We start from the raw sequence: 15,379 nt of genomic DNA on the forward strand, positions 1-15,379 counted from the left end.
CCATTCATTCAGCAAGACTGAAAAGTTGTGTGTGTGTGTGTGTGTGTGTGAGCGAGCACATGCGTGCATGTTTAATCTATACCACCTGGGATGGTATCCAGCATACAAACAACTGACAGATAGAAGGAGAGAATTGGTGGCCCATCTTCCCAGAAAGCCTTCTCCTCTGGCTTTCAGTTACATATCCTCAGCATGCGAGTCTACACCTCTTGGAGCTGGTAATGAGGCTAGCCCAATCCTACTCATTCTTCAACGAGCAGAGCAGAATATATGGGAAGGGGACCTTGAGGAAGAAAACTGATGGGGGAACTGTCAGTCCTGCAGGGGGTCCTTGGAGAACATTCTCTGGGACGTGGAGCACAGCTCCAGCGCTTGTGGGAAGGAAGAGAAATCACTCCACTGGGAGGATCACTGAGCAGGCAAAGATGGGTCAGGCCATGATTCTGTTAGGATTAGCTTGGTTTGGGTGCTGGCCCCACGCTGCAGCCTGGGGCTGCAGGGCAGAGCCACACTGAGTGGTTTGCATGTGGATTAAGTCAAGGACCTGATCAAGCCCTTACCCTTTGGTCTCCACCCAAGTGGGGCAAGACGACTACAGACCTCTGAAGAGCCCAAAACACCCTTCAGAGCAGGGGATGCTCAGAGCCTCAATTCCCCCTGGACAGGCCAAGAGGCTATCGATGTATTTGCTTCTTATTTGTCTGTCTCATTTACAGTTTTGACCACTAATTTTTCAATCATGTATTCATTAACATACTTATCTTTCCTTTGTTACAAAATGGATTTAATGTGAAACCAATTTATCCAGAAGATGGCATATTTAAGTTAACTAATTTCTATCATCAATTGCATTCAACAATTTCATTCAACAAAGGATGACTAAATGCCTAACTCTAATAAGCAATGAGAGAAAATCAGTGCAAAGACAAGGATGGGCCCCACCCAAATGAACCTTGTAACCTAGATGCGGCTGTGCACAGGTCAACAGACAATTTTAATACAACTGCATGTCAAAGAGCCTTATAACTCTAGCGTGCTGGCCTAGTATCCCATCTTACCGTCAGTCCCTAACACTGCTGCAAAACTTAGTTTTCAGTGATGTTTCTATTTTATTTGTACTCCAGTGACATCTTACTGATTGTCATATCATTCCTCAACATCCAAGTATTGCTCCCCAAATTAATGTGCAACCCCCTGTGCCCTATCAGCCTTTCCTGTCCAACAGCCTGCCTCCCCTCCCAGGAAGTGAACTCTGGGACTGCGCTCTCCCCTTACAAATGAAAGAACTTAACAAAACATATAAATGAAAATGAATGTTAAAACCATCAGTACAGAGTTTTAAATGCAGCTGGCAAACGACAAGTAAGCACAGACAAGCAGCCAACACTTGCAGAGATTCCATTTGGGGTCTAATTCTGTTTAGCTTGGATCATCAAATTCACTTCAGAATTCAATTTATTAAACTCCTAGTAAGGATTGACTAGGACTCAAGAGTGCCATACCCCCGAGGGCAGTCGCTGGAGCCAACCCTTCTCCAGTCCAAGACCCTCAGTCCTGGCTCCAGGTGAGCCTCCTTTGTTTCCCGTCCCCCGCCCCCACCCTCCGTGCAAGCCAGGGCTTCTTCCCATCACTGCATATCCAGGTCCTTCTCTGGGTTGAGTCACAAAGCAACTCTGGTTCTTTGGCTCTTCCAAGCTGCGTCAAAGAGCACTGGTCTCAAGACAGATGTATGACAGTCCTTCCCGAGGATTAGGAGACCTTCATTTGACCTCTCGGAGCGAGACATTCCTCCCAGAGGAAACAGGACCCTGCTGCTGGCCTGCCTTCCTCCCCAGGCTGCCCCTGAGCCTCAGCCCCTGCCGACTGCAGAGGGAGAGACCGTCCTCCTCGCTCACCGTCTTCTTCTGGGATGCCTGGTTCCCGCTGCGTGTTCACCTGCACCCTTGAGGCTCCACCGTGGTCAGGATCAGCTCGAAGTCAGGGAGTTACACAGAGTAGGATCTTTCCCTCAAGAAGCAGAGAGCAGCTAACATTGCCCAGGAAGTAAGAGGCAGAGACAGCGTTAGAGCCCAAGGTGAGAGTGATGGCACAGGTTGGGAAAGAGAACAGCTTCTGGGGAGTTTCACTGAGAATAGTAATTAGGATTGTGTTGCAGCATTTCTTTATACAGAGAGTCCAGGAGCTAGACAGATTAGGACTGCTGTACTTGTTCAAGGGGATATTTTTTCCCTTCTCAGATAAAAACTGACATGAGCTGAGCTAGTTAAGCAATTTCATCTTTTCTCGGGTTACAGATCTGATTTCACAAGATATCGAATGATAGTCTCCTCTCTGAAAGGCTTCAGATGGCACACATTCCTAAGTCGGGCAGCTCCACCGAGAGCCAACAGCCCATGTTTTGCTTGCTTTACGTTTTTGTTTAGCCTTGTTTTGTTTTAAATGACTTTTCTTCTCACTTCCTCCAAGCATCCCAGGTATTTTAAATAGAATATTCAGTGCTTCAAACCTAGACTACAATCTGAAATGTAGAAATAAACCTCTAGGTAAACTGACATAAGAATGAAGCCAATCCTGGGTGCCAGGGACAAGAGTGAAATCAGCTGATCTTCAGGCCGCACGTGGCATCCACGTGTAAAATAGGCACCCTCTATTTTACAGATATGAAGGTACCTAGGACTCATCACGTCTTCCACGCCACCCAGCAAGACAGTGAGAAGCCAAAAACCAGAAACGCAGTGCTCCTCTCCCCCGACAGAGATGAAGGTAATGGCCACTATTTGTAATTGAGCTCTAAACATCCTCTGAATGTGTTCGAATTTATTCTCTCATCTCATCTTCTCATTGTGGGGCATTTGGCAAATGAGAGGAAATCAGGCCAGAGAAAAATAAATGACTTCCCTGTGGTCATTCACAAAGTTAGTGTCCTAGTTATAAACGGAATCCTAGGGCCTAAGCTTCCCAACATCTAGTTTGAAGAGTCAATAAAACCCCTTACCGTACCTTAAGAGAGCAGGGCTCTGTAAGAACTAAGGAGGCTAGTGATGTCCGAGCTAGCATGGCGTCTCAGGTGTTGCTCTTGTGATACATCTCAGCTGGAAGTGAAGGCAAGCCTCTGGTCTGGGCTGAGGACCAGTCTACTCTCTAATGTAACAGGTTGGTCTAGAGCATTGGTTGTCAGCAGGTGGGTCCCCGGGCCAGCGGCATCCGCATCACCTGGGGATTTATTAGAAATGCAAATTCCCCAGTCTCACCCCAGACCTAAGGAATCAGAAACTCAGGGTGGGGCCCAACAGTCTGTGCTTTAACAAGCATAGAGGTAATTGAGCATTAGTTCACTCAAGTTAGAGAACCTCTACTCTAGAGCAGTATCCTCAACTGTGGGTTCTGGTGTCACCTGCCACAGGATCTCCAGAGGGAGATTATTAATATTTAGATTCATAGACCCTTTCCCGAAACTTCAAAACTGGGTGATTTGGGGGGTGTGTAAAAGGAGAAAACCTGTGGTTTACTCCTTCAAGTCCAGCATTTCACAAACTGACCTAATCCTAGGTATTTCTGGGGAACTCTTAAAAAGACTGATGAACTAGTCCCTACCTCAGAGGATTTAGAATCAGAGTGGGAGAGAACAGTTTCTCAGATTCTGCTGCAACCTCTTGGAGAGCTTGGCTGACCCATCTAAACTCAGTTGAGAATTATTGCTCGGGGGCTCCATAAACCCTCGGTTTATGTATAATATCTACCCCGACCCACCACCATCAACATCTAAGAAAGACCCACTTGGAGATCCTCTATTCAGTGAATCATATTATTTGGAATCTATTACTATTCAAACCCAAGAGAGAAAACAAAGATTTTTAAAATGCATATATCTGTCTCTGATCATTTTTTGAGGGTTAGTTACTGATGGATTAGGCAAAGACAAGCTCATGGAGATTCCTGACAACAGTTGGAATGTAGGAGAGGCTGTCAACAAACTAAGGAAGAACAGGAAGAATAAGCAGAGAGTGCGACAAAAAGATAAAGAGGAAGGGGGGCGGTGAACTAGGGGAGCTGGGATTTCACGGGAAACTGAAAAAGGATTGTTCTGGCCTGTTGAATCCACAGGAGGGAGATCAGCTTGGTTGTTAAAACCCATGGGCTTTGGAAGCTGCTTAGGTCTTGGATGAATATCAGTTCTGCCTCTTCTAGTGGGCAGTTGACTCAACGTAGGTGAGCCTCGGTCTCCCCATGTGTAAACAGGGTAATAGTATTATCTCCCTCAGAGGGTTTTGAGTAGCAAATGCAGTGAGGTAATTGGTATTTCCCAGGTTTCATCAGCAGTTGTGGCCACACTGGGAACAAGAAACACTCCATGGGAAGCCTTATCATCTAAACCTCATCTCCTTTGGGCAGAAATCATTCCAGTTTATCCTCTCCCTCTAATTTATCACCTCTTAGGAGAAGGCCTGTATCCTTGGAGACCTTTCCTATGATAAGTCCTGTTTCTTCTGATTAACTTTACAACCAGGCCAGACAACAATAAGAAATGTGTATACGACTCCTCTTGTCTTGTGAAAGAATGAGGAGAGGCAGATCAGGCATCTGCTCCTGGGATGGAGGGGCTCCTGGGATGGGATGAGTCAGTGCCTCCCCTCTGGCTCAGGCTGTGCTCAGCAGGGCTCCTTCTGCTGGAGTCCTCAGTTGAGCCAAGCAGGTTTCTTTCAGGGGTTCTTTCCGTTTCTCTGGCTGTTCATAGGCTGGTTCTCCTTCCCACTCAACTCACCACTCCAGGCAAAATAAAGCAAGTTGGTTAAAAAGGAGATGAGGCTGGCAAGAATTTGGTTTTCTCTGGGAGACTTCCTAAAGAGGGGTAGCCCACGCTCTAAACTAGAGCAGGTAATGGACTACTAATAGATTAATGGATTACTCTACAGTGGTCCTCTTGAGCGTGCATCACAGGCACCTGGAGGGCTTGTTAAAACCCAGATCCAGAGTTTCTGCTCCAGTAGGTCTGGGGTAGGGCCTAAGAATTTGCATTTCTAACAAGTCCCAGATGACAATGATGCTGCTGTTTCCAGGACCATAGTTTGAAGACCCCTGTTCTACATTTTGGAGAAAGAAACTATGACTTATCAGAAGCTATACATTATCATATAAAAGACTGGAAGGTGTTCTTCCCTTCATCCTAACTGTAATGGGAGCTGGGAGGAAGCACAAAATAATATCACAAAAGAGGTGTCAGATCATCTGATCACCTGCACACAGAATTCAGTTTATTGCTTATGAACATGAGTGTCATCTCACAATGTTGATTTTAATTTATGAAGAACTGATATCCATTATAATCTGATGATCCACTGGCTCAAAAGTATCTCCTCTTTTGTGAGTAGTTTCCAAGGTCAGAATCACAAAGTCAGGGCTGGTGTGTCTAGACCTCCACAGAGAACTCAATGGGAAACGTGGAGTAGCCTTGTGGCCTTCTCTCATTTAGCTTGGAAACGTTCATTGAATTCATTGGTTAACACGTTGGTCCTGAAATAATAAGATGCAAAGAAGTTCTATGGGTGGGACCATGGCTAAAATCATCCATGATTTTAGGAGGAAGTGTGGAGGTGGCAGCCTGAAGACATGGGTCTGGAGTGGCTGCTGAAGGACAGGGAGAGAGGGAGACATTGAAATAAGGGTTATGAGAATGTGTCATGATACCCAATTTTGTGTACCACTGTCGTAGTTATCAAAGGGGTTGTATGATGCAAAAGAGAGGAATAAAGATGAGAGAAAAACAGTTCCTGACTAGCCCAAAGGGAAATCAGCAGAAACACTAACAACTTGGCTCCTCACCAGTCACTCGTGCCCTGTTTAATTCACAGGAGCCCTTATGCGCTGTCCCAGTTCTCTTGCCCTCCCCAGGAAGGCAAGCTTTCTGTAGGTCATTCCACAAGGAGGCTGGGTCACTTATTTCTGGGAGGATGTGGTGCAGGTCCATGGAGGGAGAAGAGAGAGAGCTCAGCCTTGAAATCTGAGGTGACCTTTTGCTAAGTCCCATGGAGACTGGTGTCAGGTAACCAAGGGCAAGATGGTAAACACAGTCGCATTTGTCCGTTCCTGTTCTGCAAGCAGCGTCTAGGGGCACTGTCCCTGGGGGCAGCCTACTTGGGCCTAAAAGCTACTGCTTGGTATGGAAACCTTGCCTGGGAAGGAATATGTCCATTGTGCAGGCTCAAAAGAGGCTTCTGGGTGAGCCCAATGCCTTAGGGGAGGGCAATGCTCTCAAAAGGGGAACTGATTAAAGTGTTGGAGAACAGGAGGACTAAGGCTGGGGGGCTCAATGCACAGAAGCCTGATGGCTACACCAAAAGAGAGCTTTGAGCATGTCAAAGAAACTAATTTTCATAGAGCTCTGCCCATGAGCCAGGCACTCTGCTGGTGCCATTCACTCCTCCCCACGACCAGGTGAGGTAGGCTCATTGTCCTTGTGATCAGAGCTGCAGAAACTGGCTTGGACCTAACTCACTTGTCCAAGGTCACCCACCTGGCAGTAACAGAGCCAGGGTTCCCACCCATGCTCTGTCCACCCCACCTCATGGCCCACTAAGGGGCAACAGCAGTAGAGTCTATAATTAAGGGGGAAAGGTAGTACTCAGATGTCTTAGTTTCCCAGCTGCTAAAGCAAATACTACACAGTGGATTGGCTTAAACAACAGGAATTTATTGGCTCACGGTTTTGAGGCTAGAAGTCCAAGTCGAGGCGTCAGCAAGGCAATACTTTATTCCCAAAGACAGTGGCATTCTGGGGCTGGCTGCCTGAGATCTTTGGTCCTGGGCTTTCCTGTCACACAACAATGCACATGGCAGCGTCTTCTCCTTTCTCTTCCAGGGTCCATGGACTTCAGCTTCTGGCTGCTCCCCATGGCTTCTCTACTGTGCCCAGTTTCCTTTGCTTTGAACCATTTCAGCCATGTGGGATGAAGGCCCGCCCTCATTCAGTTTGGGCACACCTTGACTAGCAACATCTTCTAAGGTCCTAGTTACAAATGGTTCACACCCACGGGACCAGCGGTTGGGACCTGAACATGCCTTTTATGGAAGACATGATTCAATCCCCAATATCAGGTAATCTCTATTCCTGCCGCATGAGAGCCTTAGGTAAGATATAAGTGGGAGTTGTTAAAAATGGAAGTGGATTCTCTGAGGAGGTTAAAGAAATTCTTTTGAGAGATGATTCAGCAGCATCCTATCCTGAAGTGGGAGGATGCAAGGTGAAGGGGGATGCTTTGCAATCCAGGGGCAGCCCAGGGGAAAAGGCACCATGTGAGGCTTCCACCCCAACCAAATACCCACACTAAGAAACAAATAGATAAACTGAAAACTGGAGACTTTTAACTTTAACACTTAAAGGAATAAGGCCTTTAGTATACAATGACAGGCTGTGAAGTGGCTGTTTTAGACTGTTAGACTTCTCTGCCCCTTCCCCATGTCTCCATGACCCTCTCTTTCCCCACCTCCCACCCTTCCACGAATATTGTTGCTTCTTCTAATTCTTTGGGGGCGGAGAAGGAGAGAAAGAAAAGGGACTTGCCTGGAATAGCAGGGGTGTAGAGGAAGATTTGTGCCCAGAAGACTACCCAAGCCTGGGTGTTTGCCCTCCAGGGGCCAGGCCAGGAAGTAGTGGGTACAAGGCAACTGTTGTGTCCCCAGCCATGGGGGACTGGCTGTGTCTTATTGCAGAGTCAAGGCTCGCCCACCCCATGGGTGCCAGTCAAGAATGAACGATTAAAAGCAAAATCAAATTCAAGCCTTGACAGGCTCTTTGCCCTTAGGGGATCCCAGTCCATCTCTACTCACAATGCTGACCTTGTACCTCTGTTTTCTCCCAGCCAGTCTAAATCCTATTCATTGATCAAGGGCTAACTGAAGACACCTTCTCCCTGAAGCCTACCGGGTTACCCCAGGCCACTGTGCCTTCTCTGCCCTCACTGTCTACACATCTCATTTGGCTTTTGTCATGGCCTCCTCCCCTTCAAGCTTAGCTAATCATTCAAATTTATGCAGAAGAGTAAACAGGTTCCAAATAGCCAAAAAAAACCTTGTGAAAGAACAAAGTTAGGGGACTCACACCTCTCAATTTTGAAACTCATTACAAAGCTACAGCCATCAAAACAGCATGGTACTGGCACAAAGATAGACATATAGAGCAATGGAATCAAACTGAGAATTCAGAAATAAATCCTCACATGTAGCAGTTTGATGTTATTGATGAATTCCAAAAAGAAATATTGGATTATATTCGTAAACTGGTCTTTTCCTCTGGGCGTGATAAATTATGATTAGGGCTTTGATTGGTCCACGTCAGTAGGACACTGAGAGCCCAAAGCGGCAGGGACTCACAGAGAAAACAACCTGGCAGAAGAGTTAGTTGGAGTTTTGAGCTGGAGCTGGAGCCCCAGAAGTAAGCACACAGAGGAACAGAGCAGCTGAGCCAGGAGAGAATCAAGTCCTGGGGAGAGAGAAGAGCCGGTCGCCTGATAGTCTACAGCTGGCCTTGTGGAGAGAGCAGGACAGCTGAACCCAGAGAGAACAAGCCCTGGGAAGAGAAGAACCCAGGAAGCCTGAACTCTTGGCAGATGTTGGCAGCCATCTTGCTCCAACACATGGCCGAAGTCTTTAGTGAGGGAAATAACTTATGCTTTATGGCCTGTTAACTCTAAGCTTCTACCCCAAATAAATACCCTTTATAAAAGCTAACAAATTTCTGGTATTTTGCATCAGCACCCCTTTGACTGACTAATATAATAGCCAACTGACTTTTGGCACGGATGCCAAGTCCACTAAATGGGGAAAAAAATAGCCCTTCAACAAATTATTCTGGAAAAACAGGATATCCATATGCAAAAGAATGGAGATGAACTCCCACCTCACAGCATATACTAAAATTAACTCAAAATGAATCAAATACATCAACCTAAGAACCAAAACTATAAAACTTCTAGAAGAAAACAAGGGAAGCCGCTTCAGGACCTTGGATTAGGCCATGATTTCTTTGTCTTTATATCTTAAGCACAAGAAACAAAAGAAAAAAACAGATAAATGGCACTTCATCAAAATTAAAAACTTTTGTACATGCAAGGACTTCATCTGAAAGTAAAGAGACAACCTACAGAATAGGAGAAAATATCCAATAAGGGTTTAAATCAAAATATATATAAAACAAAATGCTATAACTCAACAACAAAACAAACAACCCAGTTAAAATACATACAAATAATTTGAACAGACATTTCTCCAGAGAAGGTATACAAATGGCCAAAAAGCACATGAAAAGTTGCTCAACATCATTAGCCTTTAAGGAAATGCAAATGAGATACCATTTCACGCCCACTAGAATTGCTTCTATTAATAAATGAAAAATAAAAATGTTGGAGTAGATGTGGAGATATGTCAACACTAATTCATTGCTGATGGGAATGTAAAATGCTGCAGCCATTGTGGAAGACAGTTTGGTGGGTCCTCAGAAAGTAAGTATAGAGCTACCATATGACCCAGCAATCCCACTTCAGTTATATACCCAAAGAAATGGAAGCAGGGACTTGAACAGACATTTGCACACCTACCACTGTAGAGGCATTATTCACTATTGCCAAAATATGGAGGCAACCCAAGTGTCCATCAGCAGATGAATGGACAAACAATATGTTATATGTACATACAATGGAATATTATTCAGTAGTAAAAAGGAATGAAGATCTGATACATGTAAAAACATGGATGGGCGGCGGACTTGGCCCAGTGGTTAGGGTGTCCGTCTACCACATGGGAGGTCCGCGGTTCAAACCCCGGGCCTCCTTGACCCGTGCGGAGCTGGCCCATGTGCAGTGCTGATGCGCACAAGGAGTGTCCTGCCACGAGGGGTGTTCCCTGCATAGGGGAGCTCCACGCGCAAGGAGTGCATCCCGTAAGGAGAGCCGCCCAGCGCGAAAGAAAGTGCAGCCTGCCTAGGAATGGTGCCGCACACACGGAGAGCTGACACAACAAGATGATGTAACAAAAAGAAACACAGATTCCCGTGCCGCTGACAACAACAAAAGTGGACAAAGAACACGCAGCAAATAGACACAGAGAACAGACAACTGGGGTGGGAGGGGGGAAGGGAAGAGAAATAAATAAATAAATAAATCTTTTTTAAAAACCCAAAAAACATGGATTTTGTACCTTGAAGACACCATATTGAGTGAAATAAGCCAGACACAAAGGAAAAATTTTGTTATGGTATCACTGGCATCAAATAATCAGAATAAGCAAATTCATAGAGTCAGAAACTAGAATATAAGTAACAGGGGCTGGGGTGGGGGTAAGGAATGGGGAGTTATTGCTTAGTTAATACGGTTTCTCTTTGGGGTGATGGAAAATTTTGGAAATGGGCAGTGGTGATGTTAGTACAACACTGTGAATGTAAACACCACTGAATTACATATGTGAGTGTGTTTACAGGGGGAAATTTCAGATTGTATATATGTTAAATAGAATTAAAATTAGATGGAAAAAAACACAGGACTGCAAAACACAAAGAACTCTAATGTAATTAGATGGGTTATAATTAATAATATCTTATAATAATACTGTTTCATCAATTGTAACAAAGATACCATATTAATGCAAAGCATTACTAATAAGGAAAATTGCATGTGTGTAGACGGAAGGTGGGTATATGGGTACTCTGTATCTTCTATATGATATTTCTGTAAACCTACAACTTCTCTAATAAAAATTAAAATTTCTTTTACTTGCATGTCTGTTCTCTTTGACCCAGCAATCATTGTTCTGGAGTCAATTCCAAATTGCAAAATGATATTTGCGCAAGGTTAGTCATTGAAGTACTTTTTGCAATAGTGAAGACTGTAAACAACTCAAATGTCCATCAATAGGGGCCTGGTTGAATATATTGTGAATTATGCACACAATGAAGTGCTAAGCTGCTATAAAAGGAATGAAGTTGACTGGTTGAACAGACTGTGAGAACTACAAGGTCAGAAGAGTAGGTGTAGGATGCTACCTTTTCGTTAGAAAGGGAAGGAGAAAATACTCATACATATTAATAACAGAGGAGAAAGCAAAGACTACTTTTAAAAATCGTTATCTCTAGGGGAAAAAGAGAATGCTGGTTGAACAGGGAAGGGAACAGATATGGAAGGTAAACTTCTCTGCTTAAATCTTGCTTTAGAACTTCAGCTTTCAGCCATGTAAATATTCTACATTATTAAAATACAAAACATTTAGAAAAGGCAACTCCCATCACTCCAAAGAACCTTGAAACAAGTGAAAGGAACAGTTCATCAATTGATTTCATAATCACATAGAGAAGAATTATTTCAAATGACTTTGAAACAATATTTTGACTGAACATCCCTAATGGGATAGAGCCCAGGGACAAAGAGAAGCCCAAGGAGACCTTAAACCATGTTCATCAATCTTCTTAAGTAATTCTAAGGGACAAATGATCCAGGTTTTCAACAAATATAAAATTCAAAGGAGGAGATTCTTTTATAGAATTGAAAAGACCTAAGAAAGCTACAACCAAACGCCTCCCATGCCTTGGTTTCCCTATCTACAAAAGTGGGGCAGGACAGTAGTAATACCCATCTCATAGGGTTGTTATGAGGAGTAATTAGGTTAAATATGCGGAAAGTACCCAGGACAGTGGCTGGCACACGCAAAGCCCAATATGTATTATTAAATACAATAAATCTGTTTGAGCAGTTAATTTTTTTAATGAACTTATAAGTCCTATATAGTGCTCCTTCCAGTTTTCCAGACGAAATAAATATATTTCTAAAAGTGACCACATTAGTTGGGAGAGATAACCCAATAGATCGTTACATCCCCACCCTGCCCTCCTCTTCCCCCTCACCCCACCCCAGCCCCCCATAGTGGGCCATATTCCATAGCCTCACAGGCGACCTCCTATTAATTTCAGATTTAAGACTCAGTCCCATTAATTCTAAAATTTCAAGTCTCATCACCTCACCTTCAACCCATGCAGGCCAGATCTGTCTGTGGCCCGAGCTTAGATTTGGCTTCTCTTTAACCCCCTCTCCCTCCCCTCTGTAGGGACAACCCTTTCCCATGGGTGTGTAAAGGTGGGTGTCTCTTTAATTAGTGGGGCGGGGTTGCTTTGGTTGCTGTCCCAGCCTTGTCTGTGAGGCTGGGGAGCAGTCTGACATGCAGGGCCAGTGAGGGGTCCTCTCCCTCCCTGGCACTCTGCCCCCAACTGAGTTTGGGCCCCTTCCAGTCCATTGACGACATAAGCAGACTGGAATGGGTTTCTCCTTTGCCTTCCTCACAGAGAACACCTCAGCTCGCCTACCCTCTGTGGTCCCCTTCGAGGCTGGCGGCCTGCAGGGACCCCTTTTCCTCACCCTTCAGGAGCCGGGGATGCATGGAAGCAGTTCTGAGCCCTCTCTGCCAGGCAATTTCCCTTTCCCACCTCTTCCTCCCATCCTCTGGCCCCAGCTCCACACCCCAAGGGCAGATCTGAAGTCTAAGGGCCAAGCAAAGGCCTATCTGGGAGGACAATCCCAGACTCCCCTTCTGGCAAGCACCTCTGACTTTTTCTTATGAGTCTCTGAGATGCCGCCCCCTCGCGTGGCTTCAGGGACGGGAGGGAATTGCTTCTCTTCTTCATCTCCCTTTTCTTTTTTTTTTTTTTTAAGACTTTTTATTTATTTCTCTTCCCTTCCCCACCCCCAGTTGTCTGCTCGCTGTGTCCATTCACTATGTGTTCTTCTATGTCCGCTTACATTCTTGTCAGCAGCACTGGGAATCTGTGTCTCTTTTTGTTGCATCATCTTGCTGCATCAGCTCTCTGTGTGTGCGGTGCCACTCCTGGGCAGGCTGTGCTTTTTTCATACTGGGCGGCTCTCCTTACGGGGTGCACTCCTTGCACGTGGGGCTCCCCTATGCAGTGCATGGCAGGGCACTCCTTGTGCACATCAGCACTGTGCATGGGTCAGCCCATCACACGGGTCAGGAGGCCCTGGGTTTAGAACCTTGGATCTCCCATGTGGTCGGCAGACTCCCTATCCGTTGGGCCAAATCTGCTTCCCACCTCTCCCTTTTCAATCCTCCTCTTGTATCAACTGGTGGGAGGCAGCTTGGAGTGGTGGTCATGAGGCCAGTTCCAACTCCCTTCCGTAAGCCTTGTGGGGAGAGGACTGGCTCCAACTTTGGGGACTTACTGGTGACCCTCTGAATTGAGAGTGTGGGTGACATTGCACCTTTGGTCCTCACCTTTAGACCCCAACTCAAACCCGTGGTGTCACAGGTGGCCGGAGGAGGGCGAGATCACTTTCAATGATAGGGACCCATGGAAACCATCTGCATTAGGCCTTGAAGGATAGGCCTGGTCAGGCAATGCAGAGATTAATAGTGGGCCGAGAAGCAGAAGACGCAGAGGCCATTCTAGATGGGGCCACAGCAAGGGCAAAGGCCCAGAAACCAGAATGTGCAGGACATGTAAGTCTGTTTAGTGACACCAGATGAGCATGACAGGGGCTGGAACATGCCCAGTGACGCCCAGGATTCTATTTCGCATTGCCTTTGGCTCAGTGTGGGCTCGGCCTGGCCCTGGTGCTTTGAAGAGGCAGCTGTGCAGCAGTTCTCAGGACCAATGTCTGGGTTAACGCAGGCCGATTAAGCTGAGATCACTGGAGTTCACTTGTGCTGGCAAGGACCTGTCTCAAATGGCTATTGGCCTTGAAATTGGGGCATGGTAATTTTCTTCTTTGGTGTTAAGACATAAAATTAGCAAAATCCTTCTATAGCTGATCACATTTTTCTGTGGGCTTCAGGCAGAAGTGCCAGCATTTCTCTGTGCACTGGGATCATTCCCACAGTTCATGCTAGCCTGTTTGGCACAGTCCAAATGCACTGGGGATCTGTCTTAGTTTGCTGGGGCTGCTATAACAAATACCACAGACTGGCTTAAACATCAGCAATTGATTGTCTCACGGTTTTTGGAGGCCAGCAGTCTATAATCAGCATTTTGGCAAGGCCGTGCTTCCTCCGAAGTCTGTAATGATCTGGTGGTGATTTGCCAGTAATCCATAACTCAATCTCTGCCTCCATCACACGACTGTCTGTCTCCTCTATCTCCCACTGGCCAAATGTCCTCTGTCCATAAGAACTCCTGTCATATTAGATTAAGGCCCACTCTGATTCAGTTTGGCCTCACCCTCACTAATAACATCCTCAAAGATCCTATTTACCAATGAGTTCACAGCCACAGGAGTGGTTAGAACTTGCACGTGACTTTGTGGAGGATTCAATCATAATAGCATCTGTCTAGCCTGTCCCTGATTCCCCTCAATGCCCAACCCAATCACAAGACTGGAGGCCTACTCACGCCAACAGAAGAGCCGGAGTTTAGCTCTGACCACTTGCCATGTGACTTTGGACAAGTCCCTTCGTCTCTGAACCTCAAAATCATCATCGGAAACATGAGGGTGAATAATTTCCACCATGGCATAGGATCAAATGAGGGAGGTAATGTGTGTGAAAGTGCACTGAAAATGTCAAGTGACACCCAAATGTAAGAAATAATGATAATGATGTCTAACTTAATAAGCTGGATGCAGCATTTCTACTCCTTTCTAGACCCAGAGAGTAAAAGGGCATAAGGAAGCAGAAAGCATTTATGTTCTGGTAGGGGGTGGGGACCTGCATTCATGGGACATGATAAATAATACTGCCAGCTTAAAATAAAATCGATGTCACAGAAATGCTGCTTCCAGCCTCCTGATGTTTGGCTCCTCTTTTCTCTGTTCCAATTCCCTGCTCCTTCCCTCTATTTCTATGGCACCTATTTCTATGGTATCTGGGTACTCAAATAAACACATTAGGTTTAAAACAGAGCCACATGTGGGCAGACACAGTCCTCTTCTGAAGCCTTATCTCCCGAAGCAAAGCTTGGAGGAGGAATGACAAGGTGGAATTGACTGCCTGGGTGATAGAATTCCGAAATTTGATGTAGTGGAAGAGGAGAAGCAAGCACCAACCATTCATCAAATACCCACAGGACGTCAAACTTAATAGCTGCCTGGGGATTTAGGGTAACGAATCCTGGTTCTTACCCTCAAGGACTAAAAGCCTCTAAGGCAACAGCAGGCTCCCCAAATATACAACCAGCACAGAGACATTAGATTACAACAGGGCCTGTCCTTGCCAAAGGTGGCTAGCCACACAGATGAGAGCTCATCTCCAGAAAATTACCAGCTCCAGACAAACTCTGTCTCAAACCGTACGAGGGGCACCTCCAGCCAACACGTGAGGGCATTCAGTCTGCCGGTGCGTTAAGGACAGCGGAGGATTAGTGGAAGACCTGCAGAAAGGAGCAGACAGAAATAAA

The 15,379-nt window shown here is 45.7% G+C and overlaps 1 long non-coding RNA gene across 1 annotated transcript in view; it reads right to left on the bottom strand.

The window, feature by feature from the left end:
- LOC111765960 (uncharacterized) overlaps nucleotides 1–15,379 on the bottom strand; it is a 38,244-nt gene that overhangs the window by 19,737 nt on the left and 3,128 nt on the right. The window lies entirely within an intron of this gene.

The sequence above is a fragment of the Dasypus novemcinctus genome, chromosome 17 (genome assembly GCF_030445035.2).
Source record: "Dasypus novemcinctus isolate mDasNov1 chromosome 17, mDasNov1.1.hap2, whole genome shotgun sequence".
NCBI classification, from domain to species: domain Eukaryota; kingdom Metazoa; phylum Chordata; class Mammalia; order Cingulata; family Dasypodidae; genus Dasypus; species Dasypus novemcinctus.